Raw genomic sequence first — 26844 nt, forward strand, 5'->3', positions numbered from 1 at the left:
CTGTCAAGATAGTCTAAACAGATGTGATTGAGGAACTCAGCAAGCATTCTTTCTACTGGCTGTCCCAAATTCATGAAAATTTCTGCACAAAGCAAATCAGCTATCCACGTTTTCAAACTAATACTCTCCATTTGATGTCACAATCCAGCTGTATGTAAACTGCAGTAGCCAAAAGAGCAGACGGCAGAGATATCTTTTTAACTACAAGTATGCAGATATGTGTTTTTGGACTACAACTCCCAGGCCAAACCTGTATGGCTTTACTTTTAGCTAGTTCTCCTAGGCTTTTTAAAATATTCAAGGACATTGTGGAAAGAACAAAAAGCCCACTTCTATTACATGTTCAGATCTGTAGAGTCTTTGTTTTTTATTGCTTACAGAATTTCAGTAAAAAACAAAACTACAGTACTATTTTATAATAAATTAGAGTTCACATCATAATTCTCATTCTCTTACTCTTATCAGAACTAAGTTGTCTGCATTTGACACAGATATTGATAATATCTGGATTTTGTCTTTCATTAGCATTATCTGGGAAATAAAATAAAATAAATAAAATGAAACATGGATAATAAAAGTAAATGTTAAAGTAATCCATTCTACCCAAAGCCAGTTTGGTTCACTATCTGAGTACAGTGTTTGTGCTTGAGCCCCCCCCCCCCGAGTTTACCAATGGACGCAGATATGATAAGTTAGGAAAAAAGTACATTGCTGGCAACTCACACAACTCAAGATATTTTATACATATCTAACATCTGTCCTTTCAAATCTAAAGGATTTTCTGACTTACTTTCTTCATGAATTGCTGTTAAAACTTAACAGTCAAGACTATCCCCATCAATAAAAGAAAAAATCAGAAACCACTACAGTTAAACTTACTATAATTAAATAAATTGGATAGCAGAACCCAATCATGTTTCAAAGCTAGAATTATTATTATAAACTATTCAATATATTTAGTAATTTATTTTAGGGTAGAACAAGCATTCTTACTTTACCTGTAGTCTCCCACTGCAAAAAATGTATCCAGTAAAAATGTATTGAGCAAACAATGAAAGACACTAACTCCTTCTCCTTAATTGCTCTTCAAACTGCTAGAAAGGTTATTTTCTTACCTTACCCTACATCTTCTGCAATCTGACAGTGTCATTCAGTCAGTCATTTTAATGTCAGCTACTCTTTTATTATACAGAATACAAGTAACAATGAAACTGTGCTGATCAGCCTGCCTTTAACCCATATAGTTATATTTATACACTTAGGCTTGTATTTGAAACTATATTTATCCACTTTAACTGCCTACTATGCATCTGTTTCTTATATACACAAGCAACACACACACACACACAAATACATAACTATATCTATGGCTTTCACAGCATTTCAGGATCTGCACGAATATACTTCACGGCATGTTTCCAAAAACAGCAACAAGAGTATAATAAAAATAAGAAAATATAAATATGACTGATTAAATGTACATGGCACAAATGTGCACACACATAACTAGGCCCAGCACAGCAATAAAAAAGATTATATAGTCTAAACAAGCCATCACATGCAATATGGGATTTGGAGGTGTTATTCACTGCTGACCCCCAGGCTAATGGTTTTACTTTAAAATTTAGCCTCTGTTTCATTTACATTTTACTGCAAAGCAACAGCTGTTCATTCTTTTAAGGCTATGTTGTAGGGTTACTTTGAATGACCCTCATTGACACAATGCTAGGAATACTGGCATGTTGCCTGAATTACTTTTGCCACATTGTATCATTAGCAGAGCTACAGCAATAAACATGACTACCATTTCTCACAAATTACTCTGCAGTAGCAGTGCTTTTTCTCCAAAGCTTTTTGATACTTTCCCCCTTTGATCTTAAACTTGTCTGAACCCTCAAATGATCTCTTTCATTTACAAGCAAAACATAGGTGGAAATATAAATAGTCTGTTATGGCAAAGTGGTAAGAAATTTTAATCAATCAAGTATATTGAATTAAATCATACATAAAATCTTTATCAATATGAATACCACTCAGTATTAAACAGTTACTGTACTAAAAGACACAAGTTTTAATATTCCACTATTACATGACTATTCGTCTAAAATGTCCATACCAAGACCAAAATCTATACACAACTAAAATAATTATCCTCACCATGCAAGCAGATCCAGTGTGTTATTTAGTTATTAATTACCAGTGTAAAACACTCAGTCACCAGTGTCAGGCCCATGATTCAAGGAGGACACTAATCTTGTTGTGTTTTACTTTTAGGTCTGGACCATCTCACCACATCTAACCAAGCTTCCAAGCTCTAGTTAATGGATTAATTACAGTCTTTCTCATGCAAAATATAATAGGTTTTCTCGGTGGCTGATAGGGAAATCCTCTGTCCAAAGATTCTAAGGGATTTGGTTCTCCAGTCAAATCTTGTGGAGAACATGGATAGGGCATATAGTTTTCATGCTCCCTTAAGTCTTCAAAGCTCTAATTTAATATTCTCGTTAGATCCCAGAGAATCCAGATTTTACCAAAAACAGGACTGCAGATGTTCACCCCATATAATTTCATAGATATATCTGGAACTAAGATTGAAGAAAGTGCTATGCGATTGCTTTTCAGCTCTCATGCTTTCCAAGTTTATATATCAAGATCTGTCAAGGGATGTGTAAAATATATTTATACAGTCTTTTTCAATTATAGGGTATTTACTTTCCATTAGTACACAGTAATTGTTTAAAAAAACTCAGGTAAGGACTTGTCCACTGCATATTTAATATACTTAATTTTAAACTTTAATTTTTCCATATTTTTCTCTTTTCCTAGTGTTCTTTCTTTTATATTTGGATAGCATTGTTGACACTTTCAGAGAATGTTTTCAGGTTGTCTGAATCACCTTCTGACCAATATCTATGGCAGTTCTGTGCACCCTTCAGAGGAAATCCCAGAGAACTTAGTGGGATGCCATTTTGAGTAAATACGCACAAGAGTTAGTAGAAATGCTAGATATTGCCAATTATGTATTTCAGACTATATTCCATTACACTGCCCCCTCTCTAGCTAACATCTGTTATGACTAAAATTCACATAAACCAATGAAACATAATTGTAAATGTAAATCCCATTGCTTTATATGGAATCTATATAATCAAGTTCAACTGAATTGTAATCACTGTGTAAAATAAGTTTACGGCAGCTACATACAACACAAAGAAAACTACATATAAAAATCTGACAATACTTGGATTCTGATCTGCACTAATTCTGAACGGAGAAAGCAAATTGCGTATTGTTTGGAAAACTCAGTCTTAAAACAACAACCAGAAGAGATGAGATGCTATAATTCACCATATGAACCTCATCCAAAAGGAACAGAGTGTCTGAAATCACAAATACTATTAATTAATAGTGATTAGGGGACATTGGCAAACAGATTATACCCAGGGTAGAGTAACATAATTAAAAAGTGTTATTTGGGTACAGGCACCTCAAGAAATCTTATATTAATATTCTCAATTATTTTAAAAGTCTCTGTAATAGAAATACAATCTAAAGTTTGATAAAATACTCAGTGGCACCCCTTTTAATTTGTTTTAGAAAATATATGATCCAAACTGAAGGAAAAAAAATACTAATTCTCAATAAATTTGGCAGGAATAATAAATCAGAAACAATATTTCTTCAAGAATTCTAATATGCTAGTGCACAAATACCTTTAGCTTTTCATATGTTTCAAGCAGCTTATTTTCATGTCTAGAAAACACCTGTTCCTTTTAAATTAATTTGTATATTTTCCACATTCCATATACTTCTATTTACATAAATTCTAGGCTACTCAAAGAACAGTCTTATGTAGATTTCACTCAGAAATAAGTCCCAATAATTTCAGTGGTGATTATTCTTAAATTACGAATAGGATGCCAGATTTAAGAATATGCTCAGGCATTCCTAAGCAGGTTTGCTCCTGAACCTGCTTAGCAATGAAATGTACATGTTTGTCAAAAGAAACAATAGACAACAATAAACTATACTAAAAAGATCAATTCCACCCTTCTATTAAGAGTGAACAAATACAGTTTTCACTATGCTGAATAAAGAGTAGCACTGGATTCATTACCAACAATAGACAGGTTTCTAAGCTCTCAGACAAATAATACCTAAGTCATATCAAGACCCTGGTTGACCCTATGCAATATTACATGCAAAACACAGGATGTCAGCATTTGGTTACCCATCTGGAGATTTCTCCCTCAAAAGCTAAAAAAACAAAACCTCTTCCTATTTTACCACTGAAAATATACAGCAGAAGTTTGAAATAAATGACAGGAGGACATTATGTCCCTTGGTTGTTTAAAGTACATATTAGAGGAAGGCCATTACCTATATGATGAAAACCAAAGCAGCCTTCTCGACAGATCATCCTGGAAAAGATGCTAAAATCTCTTCAACAACAACTGATCATTGACACTTCCCAAGAAACAAAAGCTTAAGCTGAAGATATTCATGTGCAACTTGGCAACATAATCACATCTCTAGGCACCAGCAGCTCTCTCATGTGCCCAAACATTAAAAAAAAAAACCTGGAAAGAAAGCCAACTGTATGCTTTCAAAAATATGCTATCCCACTAATGCCCCAATCATTACAACCCTCAATTGTACAGAAGAAATTAATTATAAGAAATCAACAAGAGAAACATTTGTCAACATCAACAACCAAGTTTTGCACCCTTAGGAATGTCTACAGTGACAGAATTTCATAGTTTAGAACACATCGCTTTTTAGAAAAATTGAAACCCCTACAGATTACAGAACAAAAAGTTCCATTTGAAACAGAAATATCGACAGATGAAGTTCAAAATGGTATAAAGGACCATCCAAATGGCAAATCTCCCGGGCTTTTGCAATGAATTCTATAAAGCCTTTCAGGAGCTTCTTGTGTTTTGAATACTTGAAATGTTTTATCACTGTCTTAAGTGGAGAAAATGGTTCCAGCAGACCCACCCTATTTGAAATCCAACAGGAAAAGATTAAAATCCTGAAAATGCTACTTTATAATAGACCATTATAGAAAGGAAACACGTTCTAACAGAAGTGACACTTTCATGAAAACTAACCAATCAGCCATTATTCCTGAGAAATATATGTAATAATGTTTGGGAAGAACTTGGAAGAGCAAGATTTCAGAACTACAGTTCCCAGAACTCCCAGACAGTATGACCACAGGCCAAGCTAACTGGCACATTCTCAGAAATTTAGTCCAATATATATTGGAGCTCTGTATTTTGGAAATGGCTTCTGCTTTTCATTTACCAAAACACAAGTGAACAAACAAGGCTTTTTCCTACTGACACACATTGTACAGATCCTTCAAAACTAATTGAAAAATTTTGATAGAAAGAAGTAAGCGTCAACAAAGGGCCACAAAATATCCCATTATTATTCATTCATCTGAAAGCATTCATCAAGACAAGCAGGCTGGGCAAAGGGTGCAGGTGCAAACTGAGTCTCTCCCACTGCTTTCACCTTCATTTTCGAAATGGATTCTGAAAGAATTGGAAAAGTTATCACATGTGCACTGTACTGTGCACTGCACTTTCTACACTGTCCAAAAAGGACATAGTTTTTTTTCCTCCCTTGGAGATCAGAATGTTGCAATTGAGCAAGAAAAAAAGCTAGCTCTTTTTACATACCACATTTTTTTAAAAAAAATTCTCCAGTAAAGGGCCATTCACTGTACCAAAATATCTCAGAGGTCTACAGCACTATATTTAGTTTTAATGTAAATATGAGTGAATTGAATATGATGATCATCCAGGAAATGACAGGCACATTTTCCATGTCAGTGGTGCTATGAGAAGTTCAAATAGCTAGGGGTACAGAACTCATCCAATTAAATTATGAATTCTAAACTGAAACATGGACCAATTGTATACTGCATGGAATGATACCAAGAATAAAAAGCACTGACATTCCAAAGACAGAAATAAATTATAAACCACCAGAACTAGAAATGTTGTAACTGGACAGCTGTAATCTGATATGTTTGAAACTGCCTATGTTGTGCAGAAAGAGCCCCACATGGAAAGGCATGAAAGAACCCTTTTCCTTTCTAATTTGATTTTTATCAAATATGTTCTGTGCTCTGAGATGAGTTAACATTACAGTGTGTACCCAAAGTCAGGAAATAGAAGAGGAGAAAACTTAGTATATAACCTAGAGTACAGCCAATTCCATTCAGCTAGGGATTTTTGAATACTTTCTCTTATTTAAGTATTTCTCTTGTTAGAATTACAAATCTACCATATTAGAACTTATTAAAACTACAAAACTACCACGAGAAAAATGAAACTAGTGCACCTCTATCCTACAGGGCCTTTGGAAAGCATTCAGAAAGGAAGAATGGTGGGGGGTTGGCCATCCCCCCTTCTCTCCCAGCCCCCTACTTTTTCTGAGCTTGTGTACTCCTGGACTCTGGCCCACTACTTCTTAAAATTATTTTTTGTCTTCCAAAAGCTGGCAACCATGTAACAGCAAGTTAGCAAACTTATCTATGATCTGCTGAACCATTTCAGAGAGAAAATCTAGAACTTTATGGCCCCATTTGAAGTTTACTAATCCTTCAAAGGCTGAAACATTCTGGCCTGGTTATCTGTAGGCTTGGGTGTCTGTTCTGGATATGATTTAGACCAGGGCAGCATAATACACAGATACATTAAAACTGAAATTATGTTTTGTGTACAGGTTCCCATCAGCTGAAGTCACAATGTTGATAAGCCTTCTATACAATGGAAAGCAAGACTAACACTTCAGAGATCAAAATAATAAATGTTTGGGATCTGTCATGTGGACATTCTGTCTGAGGTTATTTGGAGAATTTTCCAACTTAAAAATGTTTTGAATAATCATCCAAACAAGACCCTGGGTTTCTATAGAAACATCTCCCTTGCTCATATACTGTTTTCTTTTTAGATTAATACTTTTTTGGGGGGGGGGAGGGGAGGCAGGGATGACATGGGAAGACAAATACATTAAGTAATTTCTGAATTCATAATGAGATTAAAATATTCCCAAGTAGGAAAGAAAAGCTCATAGGAAAAGGATGACCAAAAGAGCTAAATTGTTTATGGTTCATGTGTGTGGTGAGTGTAAAAAAAAAATGCAGCTGCAATTTAATTGTCTTCTGAAAAATTTTTTTGCTGTGTGAGAGTGCAGCAATGATCTTGAAATGGCAGAGCAAATAAACATTCTATATGGCAATTTGAAACATGGGGGGCAGCCCCCCCATTAAAAACTGAAATTCTGAAACAGCACCAGATGTAACCGATAGTTGGCTCTTGCTCTGTGCCAGATTTGGAGATGTCTGGGTACAAGATTTTAAAGTTATGACTTTTTAAAAGTAAAATTGTTTCATCTCCCCCCCCCCCCCAGAAATAAGAGTCTTTCAACATCCCTAGATTTAAAATAGCTCATGCAAATTGAAAATATCAGTCTAGTTTAGCTTGAAATGGCTGGTTCCACCTACTTTTTTTATTTGGAAAGAATTCAGGATACAGGGGTTGAAATGTTTATCTTCAAAAAAGGCTTTCAAGGGTAAAAATAACCACTTTGTTATATCATCTGTGAAACAGGCTTACCAACACAAGCTTTCCACAGTAGATACATTGTTGCACCTTCACAGGCCAGGAAGGGAGATGTTTAAAGGGCAATGAAAGGTCACAGAAACAGTCAAAAGATAGGGTTTTTTTAAGAGTTAAGAAAAGTTTGCTTTAAAGAAAGTTATGGGGTTAACAGTCCTCCAGAAAGGGGTATTTTACCATGAATCTCTGGAGAATTATGTCCAAAAACAGCTCTTCATAATATTTTGGCACAGATGGAATACAGCAATATTCCAGCTGTTCTTGCTGTTGTTCCCTCTCTCAGGAACCATAGTACAGATCATGCGCTCCTCTTCTGGGATCCTCTAGCACCGCATAATATTGTTGCACGTTCACATTGCCAGCAGGAAAAAGGATGCCAAGCTTTACACAGCAAAGGGCAACATGAAAATTGACAACACCAAAGGCAGTAGACAAATGGTCTACAAGATACTCTCTTTTCCTCACCACCATTCATAAAGTGACACCAAGCAGGGGAAAATCCCAGAAGGGGGCTCTTTTTTTCATCAGTTAACCACTTCTCACTCAAATCTAAAGCAATTGTTAAGTCTCTTTTTCAACAAGTGTGAATGGTAGTGAGCACAAGAGGGTGTCCTGTAGGCCATCTTGATTCCTGCCATTGTCAACATTCAGGCTGCCTTTTGTTATGTAAAGCATGACGTTTTCCCCCCTGCTGCAATACTGTGCAGCAGTATCAGGCCATTTCCTGGCATTTTGAATTGTGAATATAGAAGCACAATATTCCACATCCATAAACCAGAGGCTTTTTTAATACTAAAATTTATGTGAAAGTGGCAAGTCACTCAGCTGTTGGCATGTTATATGGAAAAGAAAATAGGAAGAAACTGTTCAAAATGCAAAACATATTTATCGAAAAGGATGACAAGAAGGCCCTAGCAGATTATAAAGAATCTGAATATTTTTCAGCCATGTTTGAATTGATCTTGCTTATTTTATTGATGTACCACAGTAAGTTTAAGCTGGATATGATTCTGCAAGAAGCACGCTTTAAATTATACAAGAACTTATTGCCACACATATGACAACAAATAACAATCATTATTTTTACATATAAAATCTAATACTGCAGTAGTAAAACTTCTGACATAAACTCAGCAACTCGTTTCATTTCACACTTTATTTTAAAAGCAAGCCTCATGCTGTTACCACACTGCATTCACATTACAGATCAAGTAACAGACACCATTGAAAGAGGGACAGTTGCCTTGGAAATAAACATCTCCTGAAAAATGGGATGCCACCTAATCATAATTTGCTTGTGATCAAAACATGGGTATCTCACCCACCCACCCCCCAGATTTGGGGGTGAGGCACTTCCCCTGCTTACTCCTGCTTGATCCATGAGTTGCCCTTGCAACTAACACTGCCTAACATACTTTATGCTAGGGAGAAATGTGGAATGTGAGGAATAGAAGAACAAGTAATCACATTACAAACACATACATAGTCAAACTATATAACAAGTAAATCAAACCTACTGTGTTTCTCTGAAAATAAGATAGGGTCTTACATTAATTTTTGCTCCAAAAAACTTGTTAGGGCTTATTTTCAGGATATATATATTTTTTAATGTACAACAATCTACATTTATTCAAATGCAGTCATGTCATCTTCTTCTGGTTGCTGCACAATGCTGCATAGTGGTGGAGGGCGGGGTTTCACTTAACTAGGCCTTATTTTTGTGATACGGCTTATATTATGAGCATCCTGAAAAATCATACTAGGGCTTATTTTCAGGTTAGGTCTTATTTTCGAGGAAACAGGGTACTCCACAACTTATTTCTCAGACATATGAACTCACAGTTCCTACCACAACTTATTTCTCAGACCTATGAACTGACAGTTCCTACCACGTGCTCTCAGGAAGGCCCACCAGATCTCACACCTTTTCTCTAGACCCCAAATATCTATATTCCTATAATTAGACCGCATCATGCTGGTTGGCAGATCCTGGGAGTGACAGTTCAAAAACACAAACTATTGCAAGATATAGAATAGATATTATCTTGGATTACAGGTATTTAATCAGCCCTTCATCAAGTCATTTAAACTATTATCAAGTTTATATGTAGTCAGAGAAAAACAGGATTTTGTCAGAAACATTTTTTACATTATGAAAAAAGCACACATTTTAGAACAAAATATTATATATACATATGAAAACATGTTTACAAAGCTGTTTGACATTTGATATTCTAAATAATGAGGAAAAAAACAGTCAATTTAAAGTATGCAAACTTACTTCTGTGCTCATCCGAGAAACAAGTATTCTATTTACTGACTGTTCGCCCATTGCAAGGCATCACATTTTTAAAAACTACATTTTGAAGCAGATCTAAAAAAAGGTTTGCCAGACAGAGAATGCTCATATTTGTGAATGTTTTATCCTATTTGTGGATCGTGTGAAGAGACAGTGTCTGGCAAAAAGTGTTTAAAATATTCAAGCTTTTTCCCCAGCTAATGTGAAATCCCCAACTCCACAGGAGGAAATGAATCCAGGTATAAGAGATCAGAATCAGATCACAACTGTGGTGTAAGGTGAAATTCTATTTTTATTGTTAAGTTAACGTTACCTTGCGAGACTTCACAAAGCAAAGACACATGGCTAAGTTTCCACCTGGAAAAATAATAAAAACAGGTAAATATTCTGCATAGTTTAGATATATACGTAAAATATTTTAGTCATCATGATTTATATGTTGCTCCGTTAGTGCAAGCACTACTCTGGATATTTTATAGGTTAAAAATTAAAACCCACAGAATAAAGCTATTTCAGTGTGGCATAGTAAACAGAGCGTCAGACTAGCACTCTGAAGTCCTGAGTTCAGAGGTCCAAGTGGCTATGAAAACTGATTTGAGGTGGCAAGGGTAACATCTCAGATACTTTTTTAAAAACCCTGTTAGATCACTATAAAGTGGAAGAGACTCAGCAACACATAAAAACATACTATATAATTGTTCAAACAGGATACTGTAAGAAATAAAAGTATTCTAACTCAGAGTATGACAAAGAAGAAAACAAGACTCGGAGAGAATGGAATGTAACTTGTTTTCAGGATAATTTGTGGTGCTGCTTATAGGTTCCAGCTAAGTTTACTTTTCAAAAAGAAGAAAAGAAAAAGAAAATGGACCAAGCCTCATCCTCATTTCCATGTAATAATAAAGATAATGGCTTTTACTTCCTATGCACGCACGTGCTGAGGAAGAAAAAAAAGTTTCTCCTTGTGTTTAAGTATTTCTGAAACAAAGAATGGTACATATAGGTACCATATTTTTCGCTCCACCCAAAAAAAATAGAGGCGGAGAAAGTATGTGCGTCTTATGGAGTAAATACAGTAAAAAAAGGGTTCAGCCCCCACCACCCAGAAGCCTCCCACTGTCATCCTGGAAGGCCTCTGAACTGGCACCAAAGACTGCTTGCTGTTTGGACCTCACCATTCTGCACTGCTAGCTTTCCAGGATCTGCTTCCTGCAGCCCACCTGGAAAACCAGCAAGGCCAACAGGCCTATGGCAGCAGGCAGTGAAAACAGCCAAGGACCAAAGGGGAAAGGGTGATTCTAGAAAGACCAGGGGAAACCATAAACACAGTCCCCCACTTAGGCAGTTGATTTTCCCACATTTGGGGAAATCACAGGGGTCAGCACATCCAAAGTGCAATAGATGAGCCTTACCCTGGGAAAACCACTTTTACAATAATGGTATCTCCCCTGCCAGGTATGAGTTAGAATGGCCCCTGAAAATTCTTCCCCTTTCTGTGCCCTATCCCCAAAGGCATGGTGACACCCTGGCTGCACCTCCTGGTCAGAGCAGGGCTGCACAGCCCCAGTCCTGAAAGAGGCCAAGAGACCTACTCAGTGTTTTGGGGTGCCCCAAAGGACCCCCATCAGGGGCTGGAATGTTCCTCCCACAATCCTCCAGTGCATAGATATTAGCATACCTACTATGTGAGGAAAGCAGGGAAAGCAGGGAAATTCAAACTTTCAGTTAGTGAAGAGGCTGCTTGTCTGCTTCCTTGCTAGTACAAGCAGTTAGAGAGCTGGGAAAGAAACCTGGGACTGCCTGGTATTGTCATTTTAAAATGTAAACTTTAGTTTAAAAGCTGCTTGTTTTGGGTTAAACCCTGCTTGGGTGAAAAGGTGCTCCATTTGAGTTGAAACCCGCTTATGTAGAAACGTTCATGCTTGCCTTAAAAATCTGCTTGTTTTTCTTTAAAAGCTGCTTGTTTTGCGTTAAACCATGCTTGGGTGAAAAGGTGCTCCATTTGAGTTGAAACCTGCTTGCCTGAGAAGCGTTTCAGACCAGCGCCGATCAGCTGTTAGGTGGGGAGAGGGGGGCAGGAGCAGAGAAGAGCACAAAATGTCTGTCTGCCAGCTGCCTGCTGGCTTGTAGCTGTTTGTTCTGGGGTCTACCAAGGCACTGTGAAGAGCAAGGCTCAGTCTACAGTACCTGGCAAGTGACTTTCTTTTAAGTTTTTAAAAGTTTCTGACGTTTCCGCCCCCCATAAAAATGCATTAATTAATTTTCAATGCATTTCTATGGGAAATCTGGATTCAACTTGCAAACTTTTCAACTAGTTCTGGGCATCTAATAGAGAATGTATTTCCAAAGGGTGTTGCAGCAAGGAAACGAACTGTGCCTCGTGACTTCTAACTGGATTACAGTGCCTGCTTCCTGATTTCAGCTACTATAGTTTGTATTCAGTTTTTTTGGCTCATCAAGAACATTGTTCATGGCTGTTGTGCCTTGCATGCTATAAATGTTCAATTTGGTCTTATGCTGAGCATGTGCTACTGCTGGTGAATGGGTTAAGCTTTGTGTTGCTGTTCTTTTACATAACCTAAAGTAAATAAGGAAAACCAGCTGTTAAATAGTTTAATTCCACTATTTATCCTCCACACAACTAAAAGGGACCTCTCAATGCAGTGCCAAAACAGACAAACCATTTCTAACTTAATATAGGCTTCAGCTGTAGATGGGCAGAGTTGCACAACAATCTCATCTGTCATTGAGACATTTCTATAAGCATGGGGAGGAGATGGATGAAGGGAAATGTAAAATATAGGTAGTGTGGTATAGGTCTTATCACTGGCTGATAATGGTCTATATGTACTTGAATTAAATTTATGGTACACAAATTTATGGTACACAGAGTACACAAAGCTTTAAGTCTCTCCATTTGTTAATGATAGTGGTAATGGTTCTTAATGCCACTGTTGACTGCTGTTCACTTTACATGGTTCAAATGTTATTCTGTTATAGTTTATTAAATATTTTATTACACTATTTGGTTCAGAATATATTTTCCCTGTTTTCCTCCTCTAAAAATTATGTGTGTCTTAAGGTCCGGTGCGTCTTATGGAGCAAAAAATACGGTAGTTCCCAACCTTGGTCTTAAGATGTTCTTGGACTACAACTCCCAGAAATCCTGGTCAGGGAAGGTGAAGACTTCTGATTCACTAATCTGTATCAGTCTATCTCTATGCACTCAGTTTGCACTAATAGTTAAGAAACAGGTAAATCCATTAATCTCTCTCTAGATTAATAAATTATATTTATTGCCCGACTAACGAATCCTCCTCAAATTCATTTACTACATTTAAAAATATTTTCACCATCCCGCCAGAGACTGTTCAGCTTTAAAATCAATGTACAAAGTACACTGGCTGGTTATTGATTAAAGACAGTGCCACACCCCATGAAAACCAACATGGTGCCCTTTTGTGCAATCCTAAGAAAGGACACACAGACACATATACATATATGAGAGAGGGGGGTAATGTGATATGAATACTTTTAGTACTTGATGAGTACAGGATCAAACTGTCTTCTTCCAAGCCCACATTTATGAGAATCAGTGCTTCTAAATATAAATATTCCAACAGAATTGTTTTAAGTTCTGAGCTATCAATATGCCACATAAGTGTGCGGGTTAAACTGCAGAAACCTCTGTGCTACAAGGTCAGAAGACCAGCAGTCTTAAGATCGAATCCACACGATGGAGTGAGCTCCCATCACTTGTTCCAGCTCCTGCCAACCTAGCAGTTCGAAAGCATGTAAAATGTGAGTAGATAGGTACCACCATGGTGGGAAGGTAGCGGCGTTCCATGTCTAATCACGCTGGTGACGTGACCATGGAAACTGTCTTCGGACAAACGTTGGATTCTATGGCTTGGAAACGGGGATGAGCGCTGCACCCTAGAGTTGGACATGACTGGACTAAATGTCAAGGGGAACCTGTACCTTTACTTCAGTGGCTACTGTTCATGTTTCACCTTTATCCTGCAAAGTGGTATCTGCCTGCAGTGGTAACAATTTCATTGTTCATTGTTACAGGGTAAGATGCCTGTAACATCTTAGGACTTCTACCACTCACAGCTAAGCTCCATTAACAAAAAGCTGTCTGTCCCCAAAAAATAAGATTAAGGTCATGTTCTATGTCTGTAAACCCCCTCTTAGTTCTCATTTGATATTTGAACCTATTGAAGTAGATTAAAAGAAATTTGCACTGAGTGACTTTTAGTTTATTTTCTGACCTATGGTTATTTTGATATATTGCATAAAAATGCCCTTGGTCCACAGAATTGTTTGTGAATGGAGAAGGGGATTCCACGATAATCAAAATGCCAGGCCCAGAAAACACATTCACATGAATTGAAACACTTGTTTCAAGTACCGTTATTTTCCATTTATAAGACTATATTTTGTCTAAAATCTTTAGACTAAAAATTGAGGGTCGTCTTATACACAGAAGTAAGCTGATGAGAAAAACAAGTGGGGAGGGAAGCAGGGATCAATGTGGTCCTGCAGAATGAACAAAGGTCAGGCATAGGATCACCAGGACACCAGCATTCTATTGCTTGAGATCTTATGGTGATAACCTAAAACTAGGGTTAGGTCTCAGTAACACCAAAGGGGCCAAGACAGGAAGGATTCTGGTAGGACACAACTGCTTGTAGGCTAGATGCTTGTGAAAGGGAGCATGTAGGGAAGCCAGGTAAAAATGTGCTTAGAATTAGGGTAAAATATTATTAACTTGTTAATATGGTAACACAGAGCTGGGGAAGAAAAAACATGTTTTGGCAATGAGGCAGGTCCTAAAATGTGCTCAGTGGCTGAATCCATTGAATGGCTGCCACCACTCCTGCTAGTATTCCACACTGCCTTATCTATAGCACACATGACACACATGAGAAATCTCATTATGGTGCTACTGGAAAACACACTAGCAGTCCAAAGGGAGCTTGATTTTCCAGGCCTTCCACCACTACACCTACACTTGTGCAACAACAGGCTCATGAGTCAAAACACAAGCATTCCACTCCCTGCCTTGCTCCAAATGGAGCAGTGGAACCAACATACACATCATCTGATTTTCTTCCCAGTCCCCTCCCTTGCTCTTTCATGTTTTGGTGTACTGGTGTTATGTTATCCTACCCCTACATGTATGGCAGCAGTGAATGTCAGAACCTTAAAAAGTATTATCAATTTGCTCTTTACCTACTTCCTAGTAGCCTGGAAGTAATGTACGGTAATCTGAAGAACTTTGTGTGGCTTTAAGATTCAAAGCTTCAATGAATCTTGAACCGATGCAGGACTACCTCATTGCTTAGGTATATTCTTTGAAGCTGCAATATTTTCTATGAAATATAAAATGCACATTTTCCTATTTTGTATAATTTTCCAAAGGGAAAATTATTAATATATGGGAAATTTTAAATAAGTTGTTAAAAAAAAAGACCTGACAAATAATAGTCGAATAGAAAAGGGAAAAAATATTGGTTTCACAGATCAGGAGCACATAGTTTATATGCCTCTACTGTAAGTGATACTCAGTTCTCCAACAAATGCCCCACAGGATCCTTCCTAAATTCAGTAGAGGAATTTTGAAGTTCCAGCTGACAGCAGGGTGAGCTAAGGACAGACTGGCAGCTCTGTAGCTGCATTTCCTTTCCTTTGCAGAATTCAAGTCGATTACAGAATTATCATTACTGGGCTTACAGTTCAGTTTCCTTTGTTGTTATGTTAATATTCGTAACAGAAAAAAGAAATAATAGCAAATACTGTCTGTACAGATATTAACTTATGTGGAGAGTATGAAACACAAATGTCACATTTTAAGATATTCCTCATATACAAATCACCGTAAAGTCAAATAAAGGTTTGGGTCTGCTGACAGTGACAGCCAAACTAGGTACAATGACACTCACAGATATAACAAGTGTGTGAATTATTTTTTAAAAACTAAACAGGAAGTGGATTAGGCTGTTACTCTTTTGTATGGACTAGAGGTACTAAGTATTTACACCCTGCTTAAGTATTGATAGGGCTAGTGCAAGACACATCGATCTTTGAGATAAAAGAAAACGTGGCACAACACTGTTACACATACAAATGCCAACAAAATGTGCAGCTGAATCCTATTTCAACGCTGTCATAGCATTCTCTACTATATCTGAGGCAAGCAGGCAAGATTATGGCATAAGAGACTGGCTACATGGCACATGCAGTTTGTTGTAGCACTTAGATACTGGTCTCTGCCCTTTAACATTTGCTGCCTGAGGTGACTGGCTGACTCACTAATGCAGAGTGGGGAAATTCCATTATCCAAAGAGGGCTTCCCTTCTGAAGCACCGTTCCCTGATGTCATCAGTCGCTAGTTGAGAAAGGAAAGGTTTCCTGGAGAAGGTGGAGAAGATGATGGTAGCTTGGACAGGGAACTCCCACGATACAGGAAATGCAAAGGAACAAAGGGAACAAAGCTACTCCACTCACCCACCCCAAGCACAGTTGTGATATAGACCAGGCCCCCACACCCTGTGTGGATCATGTCTTGTCGGTTTGAGTCCCAAGTGAAGACACTGAATTTGGCCATAAGACAAATGTGTACATAGGAGTGAGTTTGTTGGAATGTACCTCTGCAGAAAGGCAGAAGCTGACCTCAAATAGATGAAAGGGCTCTTATCCAATTAAAGCAATCTTAATTATTAACTGCCAGTTTGAATTGAACAATCACTTAAATTTGCCTATGTTTTTCTCAGTAAGCACAATGATAGAACTGGCATGCTCCTTGTGTATAAGAAAGAAGGGGAAATGATTATAAAAATTTGGTTGCTTATGTAAGTACTGTACTTTCATTAAAACCTGACTGTGCATGTTTGTGTTACTTATTCCAGTTGATCAAAAACCATTTTAATCCATGGCATTTATAAAATATAATCAAGTACATTCTGCAGCCATAGAGGAAAGAGATGTTTCTAAGGGAACTACATCAGAGCACAATAAACTACCGTATTTTTTCCATGTAAAAGGCAATACATTTGTCTGAATTTCTTAGACTAAAACTTGAGGGTCATGGAAGTAAGCTGAGGAGGATACAAAACTGCCCCTATCTTGCTTCTGCAAACAGGCTGCCTCAAATTACAAGACTTCCTCCAATCATGAGCCTTATGTAACTGATGTCAGCTGATGCTGTACAAACCAATTGGAATACACCTCTTTGAAGGTAGAGCCTGTAGGCAGTGCTCAGATTCAACAGGGACTCGTAATGTCAGAGCGTTCTGAGCCCAGAGGCTGAATACTCAAACCTAGGTTTTCTTAATTTGGGGTTAGAAAAAAGGGGACATCTTATACACAGAGTGTCTTATAGATGGAAAAACTACCTTATGAGCAGTTAAGCTTAGCTTAGAGGAAGGCTAAGGAAGCAGGCCAACCTCTTGATATAGCAAGAAAGGCAGAAAAGGGGCACCATCAAAAGAATAAGCCTTCACTATATTAATAATTATCCTTGAAGCAGCCATTTTAAAAATACAAAATTACAAGTAATTTCCATTGTGCACTTACTTCCAAAAAAATTCCAGTTTGAATGAGTTCTAATATGTATTATCCAATTCTTTTTTTTTAAAGTGGGAAATTGCTCTTCTGTATCCATGATTCAAAATGCCAAGAAATGGTACAATATTGTTGCATCGGAAAAAAGGATACCCTCTTGTGCTTCGTAACATTCACAAAGAGATGCCAAGCAGGGGAAAATCACAGAACCTGACTCCTTTTTAGTGCAGCAATAATTTATTTGAATTATTTAATATATTTTTAGAATGTGTTTTAGATCAATCCCTTATGTGCACAGATTTATATGAAAAGTCCTCCTCAGACTCTATATTCAGATAATCTAATGCAGCCATTAACAGTACAGTACCATACATGTCTAATCACACTTCAATTTATGTCCAAGGTAAGTGCAGGTGAAATGAGGCAACTATTGTTCAGTGCCCATCTGGACAGAGTTTTACAATTCCCCTCATGGATCATGAGTGAAATAGTGGACATTATTCCTGCTTCAAAGAATTAATCAAAGGGGGCTTCACCTGAGTAGATTCACATTTGCCACGTTCTTTCTCTTTCTTTGCAATGTATAATTCCTTTTTTCTTTGCTATTTTGCACCTTCCTGTCTGTTGACTCCTTTTTAGCACTGTCTTTCACCAAGTATATCTGGGGGGGGGGAGGGGGATACTAAATAAAGATCACAGACTGTTCTATTACGTCCTCTTCTTCTTTTTTTCCTTTCTTGCATTTGAGTAATATTGTGGCACCTATTAACTACCAATGTTTCCAGAATGACATTATACAAGGTGCAGGCAGTACCACTCTGCCCTAAAAATATCAACAGCTGCATTAGTCTCACAATAATTAATGGCAGGCATTATGCAAATGACAACTTTTTCACTGCAAAATAATGACATTTCTTCATTTTGAGCAGAGTTATGCAAAACAATGAATTGGAGATGATAAATCACATAGGAGAATTAAGAAAGCCATAGCATTTTTGCCCAGGCAAGCAAGCAGGCAAAAAAGAGACAATTTTGAATACATGCTCTTTTTCAGCATCTCTATTTAAAATAAAGAAAGAAAGAAACAGAAATGAGCAAGCACTAGAACCTGTATGTGGTTCATTTCTCCATTCTGTAGAATGGTATATATACTAAATTTCTGATTACTGTAAAGCAACCAGCAAATTCTTATTAACCTTAATAAGTCATTTATTCAGAGAACAGTCATTAGACAAATACAAAGGATCACATGGCATTCACCTACACATTAACTAAATCCTTATGCAAGCACCAAAACATACAGCAATTAGTGCATCTCAAAATAACTAACTCATTTTCTATATGTTTTAGTGTTTTTTACTTGGCCTTTTTGGTAGCATTGAATTGTCTTATTTTTGGATTAATTTTCAATACAAAAGAAAAGGAGTACTGTATATCTATTAAGAACCATTTCTATGACATTTTTCTCTCTCTACAGGAAGGTGAGGGCAGATTTAAAATTAACTTCATGCATTTCTTATTATATGCATTTTTAATAGAATAACTAACAATTCAAGGCTATACATGCCCCACAGACTTCAAAGGGACTGACACCCCACATGTGTGTACAGAAAACTGAACTTCTACCGTTACCCCACAAATAAGACCTAACCTAAAAATAAGCCCTAGTGTGATTTTTCAGGATGCTCGTAATATAAGTCCTACCCCAAAAATAAGCCCTAGTTAAGTAAAACCCTGCCCTCCACCATTGTGCAGCAACCAGAAGATGACATGACTGTATTTAAATAAATATAGATTGGGGTACACGCATTTCACACGGTTATGCTCAAAATCCTACAAAGTAGGCTTCAGCAATATGTGGACCTAGAACTCCCAGAAGTACAAGCTAGGATTTCAAAGGGGCAGAGGAACCATAGACCAAATTGCTAACATGCGCTGGATTATGGAGAAAGCCAGAGAGTTCCAGAAAAACATCTACTTCTGCTTCATTGACTATGCAAAAGCCTTTGACTGTGTGGAGCACAACAAACTATGGCAAGTTCTTAAAGAAATGGGAGCGCCTGACCATCTTATCTATCTCCTGAGAAATCTGTATGTGGGACAGGAAGCAACATTTAGAACTGGCTGTGGAACAACTAATTGGTTCCAAATTGGGAAAGGAGTGCAACAAGGCTGTATATTGTCTCCCTTCTTATTTAACTTATATGCAGAATATATCATGCAGAAGGCTGGACTGGAGGAATCCCAAACCAGAATTAAGATTCCTGGAAGAAACAGTAACAACCTCAGATATGCAAACGATACCAGTCTGGTCGCAGAAAGTGAGGAGGAATTAAAGAACCTCTTAATGAGGGTGAAAGAGGAGAGCACAAAAATGGTCTGAAGGTCAACATCAAATAAAACTAAGATTATGGCCACTGATCCCATCACCTCCTGGAAAACAGAAGGGGAAGGTATGCAGGCGGTGACAGATTTTACTTTCTTGGGCTCAATGATCACTGCAGATGGTGACAGCAGCCACAAAATTAAAAGACGCCTGCTTCTTGGGAGGAAAGCGATGCCAAGCCTAGACAGCATCTTAAAAAGCAGAGACATCACCTTGCCAAAAAAGTCCGCATTGTCAAAGCTATGGTTTTTCCTGTAGTGATGTATGGAAGTGATAGCTGGACTGTAAAGAAGGCTGACCACCGAAGAATTGATGCTTTTGAATTGTGGTGCTGAACAAGGCTCTTGAGAGTCCCCTGGACTGCAAGGAGATCAAACCTATCCATTTTGAAGGAAATCAACCCTGAGTGCTCACTGGAAGGACAGATCCCGAAGCTGAGGCTCCAATACTTTGGACATCCCATGAGAAGAGAAGACTCCCTGGAAAAGACCCTGATGTTGAGAAAGAGTGAAGGCAAGAGGAGAAGGGGACGACAGAGGATGAGATGGTTGGACAGTGTCATCGAAGCTAAAAAAAGGTAAAGGTAAAGGTTTCCCTTGACAATTTTTGTCCAGTCGTGTTCGACTCTAGGGGGCGGTTCTCATCCCCATTTCCAAGCCATAGAGCCAGCGTTTGTCCAAAGACAATCTTTCCGTGGTCACATGGCCAGTGCGACTTAGACACGGAACGCTGTTACCTTCCCACTGAAGTGGTCCCTATTTATCTATTTGCATTTGCATGCTTTCGAACCGCTAGGTTGGCGGGAACTGGGACAAGCGACGGGAGCTCACTCCGTCGCATGGATTCAATCTTACGACTGCTTGGTCTTCTGACTCTGCAGCACAGGCTTCTGTGGTTTAGCCCCCAGCGCCACCACGTCCCCACGTCCTTACCGGGAGGCAGTAGAAAAAAGGAGAGCCTGGCGTGCTCTGGTCCATGGGGTCACGAAGAGTCAGACACAACTTAATGACTAAACAACAACAAAGATTGTTATACATGAAAAAAAATAAACATCCCCTGAAAATAAGCCCTAATGTGTTTTTTGCAGCAAAAATTAATATAAGACCCTGTCTTATTTTTGGGGAAACAGTATAGTGAATTTTCCAGTGCATTTCCCTGAGGTATGAATGAAAAAACATATTGTAGCTATAAATTGCCCAGAGTAATGCTCAGCATATAAACAAACAAACAAACAAACAAACAAACAAACAAACAAACAAACAAACAAATAGTTGGATTAGGACATCTTGCCATTGTCTATGGTTCATCACTTTCCTTGCACCTCGCAAACATTACATATATGAGGGGGTCACAGCACAACATTTTATCTCTGTTATATCTTTACAACATATCCTTAAGATACTGTATAGCTACTTCCCTGTAAGCTTTGCAGCATGTATGAGGGAAGGCAGTGTTGTGTCCAGCTCTAGGGAAAAAGTGAAGGCTGTGCTGTGTCATACTTTGTCCTCTACTCTCACAGTACAAATTCAAATTATAAAACCCTTCTTTTACATATTATTTTGTATTTTAGTATCTCAACGTATTGTTCTTCTTCTCAGTTCCTCGAAGATCAACTTGCCACTAATCCATCAATACTTCATATAAGGCTCACTGCTACTAAAGACATGAACTGAATTCACTCTCTTTTTCACAGCATGCAATGCTTCTAAAAACAAGAAGCAAGGCAAAAAAAATCATGAAGGAAGCACCTCCTCACTGCAGCTGAGCAGTTTGAAGCTATTTATTTATTTAATATTTACCCACCCTTTTGCCAGCAAGTGGCTCTCCAGATAGCAGTCCAAAGTAAAATTCAAATAAAAACAAATAGAATAACACAGAAACATAGCAGGCAGAATGAAAAACACTTCATGAAAAAAAATCATGGAATAGATTATGTTGTTGTTCAGGAGCAAGCCATCTTAAATGCCAAAGGCATGCCAGTAAGGCTCCCACCAATGACCCTGCAAGTGCCCAAGCTCAGATTGAAACTGCTGTGCATAAACAATTTCCCGTATGGGTTTGCTCCAATGCTTTCTGAGATTCAGCAGCACAATCTATTCACGTTTTGTGGAAGATGAAGTGTAATTCTTGAAGGAAATTCCAAATCTACACAACATTTCCTCAGATTTCTTCCATTATCAACCAGAAAGCTATATCATCAGTAAGGAATACTGTGATGTTTCACTTGGCTCACACAGTTTAGCAGACTGACATATGAACTGCTTGTATATCAAATTAAAAAATAATTTTTCACTATCTCAATACAGCTATAGTTCATTACATAAATAGTAACTACTACTTATACTAACAACCTGAGATATTCTTTGCTTTAACGTGTTCACTCTTAACATGTTTTCGAAGATATCTACATCAGATACACCATTTAGGAAAAAAAACGACTACTAAATGATTGAGCAGTAGCACATTGATGGACACATGGATGACTAACTAGCTTAATAAGAGTCCATTAAATATGGAAACAGTGGAAGCAAGTTAACTGAATCTAGGCTTGTTGGGCTGTTGGCAAGTTACAGGCACATTGAAAGGAATGATTCTGCATTCCCTTCTCCCTGTGGTTCATTTCACTATTCTTTTCACATGCTCTGTATTGACCTTTCTCAAGATGATGTGCTTGAGGTATTGTGGATTGCAAGTCCCACCACTTCCCACCAATATGAAACAGTCAGCTGTTGATGGGAGGTGTAATCAAAAACGTATGCTGGAGACAAACTGGGCAAACCTCATATATACTAAGGAGTTGGTTGACACGGGAAGAGAACAGTTTTAGTTTCTCATCATGATGTTAGTAACATTTTGCAGTAGTCCTTAAATAAAATCCAACCTATGCAGGATCAATAAGAGCGATGCCTATTTCCCTAATGGCAGCCGATTGCCATTTGCTATTCAAATCAGACTAGATAAATTACAGTACATGTCAAAGAACAGGCCAGTGAATTAAGACAGGCCTCCTGAGGATCAGCGATATTATTAATCTTTTAAGACACTATCATATTTCTTCTTGACAGTGTGTGTAGAGGCACAGACATGCTGCATCCAGATTGAAATATCAGCTGCTTCAAAAATCAATAGCTTTAGAAACAACAATCTCAATCTTCAGTGCCTTCAGTAAGCACTGAAGCATTTTCTATTCTACAGCTTTCCCCAAAATTAATATATTTATTAGAAAATAAACCCAAAGAAAGGAGCTGCAAAGTCACCCCTTCTGAAGTTGTATTCTCTGCCAAAGTTGACTAAACATGAATTCTTGAAAGAGGAATCATTCCTAAAATGCTCAATCTCTACCTAGTACATCTTGCACTCCCTAGCACTACATCATTCTTCACAGCCTTTACACAAACATACACCCAAAGATTCTGCTATTTTAATAAATGAGTGCATGAATTTTAGATGAAATGTTACTGCAGGAGATTAAATGAAATACAAAAATCAAATAATTAAAATTTTCCTTCATTTTGTTGCTATTGAGGAGTATTTCAAATGAACTTAACACCCCAATGAGAGCAGCTAAGGACATTTTTATAAGCTTCTTAAAATCTTTAACAACATAAAGTTCTTGTGGTTCTTTTAAAACTAATACATTTATTAGTTTTTTATTGTTGTTTCAACAATTTGATATGGCTTTTGTTTCCAAGACCCAATGGAGAAGACAGTAATGCTGGCAATGTTGAAATGTAGCATGAAAAGAAGAAGAATAAAATGAGTTGGACTGATTAAATATGACATTGCATTTGCAAGACCAGAACAGAGCTATAAAGACAGGACCTTTTGGAGGTCAAAAATTGTTATGGTGGCCATGAATTGGAAATGTACAAAACAACATAACAATTAGGGATGAGAGTCTGGGGGCTATCATACCTACCGTATTTGCCAGCGTATAAGACGAGTGGGCGTATAAGACGACCCCCCCAACATTTCCACTCAAAATATAGTTTGTTATATACTCCCTGCATAAGACTACCCCCTCTTCCGCACACCTTCCACACACCAAATAAAAGGTGCTATTCATTGTCACCATTGTACAGCCGCAGCACGACCACAGTGCCTCCAGCCTGCCCCTGCATCTCCCTGTGACTGACACTAGTGCGCAAGTGCGCACGTGTGAGCTCTGTGTAGACAAGGGGTGGGCCGGAGCGCCGCTGCTTCCCACTGAGCAGAACGGGCCGGTCACATCGAAAAGACTGGCACCCCTGTCTCGCTGCTGATGCTCGCCATGGCCGCGCTGGATACCGCGCGATACTGGACGGTATGTAGAATGAGGTGGACAGGCATCGGGAGGCTACTGTGGGCACTGGGCGAGCAACGGAAGGCCACTATGGGCAGCTGTGTCTATCCCAACTGAAGTGCACCCGGCATATAAGATGACCCCCCCCACTTGGAGACATGTTTTTCAGGGCAAAAAAGTAGTCTTATACGTCAGCAAATACCGTATATCTCCATTCTGGGAGTTCTACCTGACAGATACTTTACAGATACCTAAATGGGGCTCATCTGGAAGAAAGGGCATAACCTGGAAGACTTCGAAGCCTAGCTATTCCTAGGTCCACCCAATCTCTCTGTTCTTCCCATGATGAACTTTTTTTTTAACAGGAAGGTACACAACACACATATGTACCCATTACCTTTGGAACTTTTTATGGTTCTTCTGTACTGCCCCCAGCTCTGTAATGTCCTCTCTGATGGAAATTTCTATAGCAACTGAAATCTAGCTAACACTAGATATGTTAACCCAGAGTTATGCGCCATTTTAAAGAATAACAGATTTATTATAACATGAAGCTTTCATGGCCACACAGCCCACTTCTTCAGATTCTTCCCTTTTTCATTTGACGATGTGGGTCATGTGTCCACAGAAGCTCATTCTGTAATAAATCTGTTAATCTTTAAAGCATCAAATGATTATTATTTTGCTGTAACAGACTAATGTAATAACCATAAGGAAACTCTGAACCTGGTGGTTGCTCCATATTCAAGTCCATTAGATCCACTGGACAGAATCTTATTGGTATCTGGGCAACATATGCATTATTTGCTGTGGCTAATTATAATCAACCAATGGGGTGTGTTGCTGTTATGTGCCAGTTTAGGCATAAAACTCCACAACCAAAATACACTTCAGCACCTCACCTGTTAGCCACAACTAGCTGCAGCAAGGAGTGCAAGAAGTGCAAAGCTTGCATGAGCACCAATGAGATCCCAGCCATTGTGCATTCTAGATTATGATTTTATCATACGAAATTTTAGGACGACGTTAGTTCCAGGAAATTGTTACAGATGGGTACAAGACAAAATGTACAAATTACCAATACACTTGTTTTTTGTGCCTTGATCAGTTCCCTTCCAAGTCATGATGGAGGTTGGCTGGGCAAGAGGATGTACAAGGCTGTGGAAAGGAGAGGGAAGACTGGGCTGGCTGCTGGGTAAATAGGTGAGATGCACAACAAAGACAGGTAAAAGGGGAGGCTGACTAATCAAGGAGGTGAGGAAGGAAGAGTTGTCGGGCTGGCTGGGTAGTGGGAAGAGGTCTACAGCGGTGGCAATAGCTAGACAAGGAGAAGGAGGGGGATCAGGATGGATGGGCAGACTATTGAAATATCAACACGAGGCAATTTTATGTACATGAACTGAATGAAGATGACAAATTATGGAGAGACAGGTGATGAGAGATGATACGTGTCACTCACATCTATCAAAATGGATCAGTAGTAATTCTGAGGCTCTCTCTTAGAAAGTGATGGAATACATTGAAACCAAATGTGATCACCTCTTTTAGCATGCCTTTTTTCATTCACTGTGACCAGAAATGTCCCATGCTTACTGGCTACAGTTGCACCACGGACCTAACTAGCATGTGGAAGTAATGGGCAGAGATTACATCTCTGTGTTGCTCAAACACCCCTTAAGAATACTTGTTGTTGTTTAGTCATTAAGTCATGTCCGACTCTTTGTGGTCCCATGGACCAGAGCACGCCAGGCCCTCCTCTCTTCCACTGCCTCCTGGAGTTTGGTCAAATTCATGTTGGTAGCTTCGATGACACTGTCCAGCCATCTCGTCCTCTGTCGTTCCCTTCTCCTCTTGCCTTCACACTTTCCCAACATCAGGGTCTTTTCCAGGGAGTCTTCTCTTCTCATGAGATGGCCAAAGTATTGGAGCCTCAGCTTCAGGATCTGTCCTTCCAGTCAGCACTCAGGGTTGATTTCCTTCAGAATGGATAGGTTTGTTCTCCTTGCGGTCCAGGGGATTCTCAAGAGTCTCCTCCAGCACCACAATTTAAAAGCATCAATTCTTCGGTGGTCAGCCTTCTTTATGGTCCAGCTCCCACTTCCATACATCGCTACTGGAAAAACCATAGCTTTCACTATGAGGATCTTTGTTGGCAAGGTCTCTGCTTTTTAAGATGCCGTCTAGGTTTGGCATCGCTTTCCTCCCAAGAAGCAGGCGTCTTTTAATTTTGTGGCTGCTGTCACCATCTGCAGTGATCACTGAGTCCAAGAAGGTAAAATCTATCACTGCTTCCATATACAGTGGTGCCCCGTATAGCGAGGTTAATCCGTTCCGGATTAACCTTCGCTATACGAAAACATCGCTGTGCGGGTAAGGAAAGCCTATTGGAACGCATTAAACTTAGTTTAATGCGTTCCAATAAGCGTCCAAACTTACCCCTCCAGCGATGTTTTCGCGTCCGGCGGCCATTTTGGAGCCGCCGATCAGCTGTTCGGCGGCTCCAAAATGGCCGCCGGACGCCCCAATCGTCGCAAAGCGAGTGCGGCGATTGGGGCAGATCCATATAGCGATCCCCAAAAAGGGATCGCTATACGGATTCTTCATTAAACGGTGCGCTTGTTAAGCGAGGCACCACTGTATTGCCCTCTTATTTGCCAGGAGGTGGTGGGAC

General features: G+C 38.7%; 1 protein-coding gene and 1 pseudogene across 10 annotated transcripts in view; both read right to left on the minus strand.

Annotated features, from left to right (window-relative positions):
* ZBTB20 (zinc finger and BTB domain containing 20) overlaps window positions 1-26844 on the minus strand; it is a 675920-nt gene that overhangs the window by 354013 nt on the left and 295063 nt on the right. For 4 of the 10 annotated variants that reach the window (XM_072993814.2, XM_072993820.2, XM_072993817.2 and 1 more), the window contains one exon: window positions 10250-10293. The exons of the other annotated variants lie outside the window; for them this stretch is intronic. The gene's annotated coding sequence lies outside the window, so the exon portion shown is untranslated. The remainder of the gene's footprint in view (window positions 1-10249; window positions 10294-26844) is intronic. 10 annotated transcript variants of the gene reach the window in all.
* On the minus strand, window positions 11245-11399 carry LOC140706130 (U1 spliceosomal RNA; annotated as a pseudogene).

The sequence above is a fragment of the Pogona vitticeps genome, chromosome 3, assembly GCF_051106095.1.
Source record: "Pogona vitticeps strain Pit_001003342236 chromosome 3, PviZW2.1, whole genome shotgun sequence".
Taxonomy (NCBI): domain Eukaryota; kingdom Metazoa; phylum Chordata; class Lepidosauria; order Squamata; family Agamidae; genus Pogona; species Pogona vitticeps.